Source organism: Eimeria tenella, genomic scaffold, assembly GCF_000499545.2.
Source record: "Eimeria tenella Houghton genomic scaffold, Eth_scaff3103, whole genome shotgun sequence".
In the NCBI taxonomy this organism is placed as follows: domain Eukaryota; phylum Apicomplexa; class Conoidasida; order Eucoccidiorida; family Eimeriidae; genus Eimeria; species Eimeria tenella.
Genome location: NW_013542970.1, coordinates 1036 through 1355, shown reverse-complemented (window position 1 = coordinate 1355; position 320 = coordinate 1036).

Below are 320 nucleotides of genomic sequence, written 5' to 3'. Positions count from 1 at the left end.
TGTTGCTGCGCGGAAAAGGCCGCACCTGCCGCTGCAGCATGCAGCTGCTGCTGCTCGCTGCCTCCTGCTGCTGCTGTTGCTGCAGATGCAGCAGCAGCAGCAGCAGCACCGTTCTCCTGACCCGGGGTGAATATGCTTGAGAACGTCTTCTGTATGTCCATCCACCAATTTGCAGGGCCTTCCTTCTGCTGCTGCTGCTGCTGCTGCTGCTGTTGCTGTTGCTGCTCCCCGCTGCGATGCTTCTCGCGCACGGCGCCGACAGCAGCAGCAGCATGCGGCACCCACGACTGCGCTGTGCGCTGAAACGTGGAGGTCCTGAA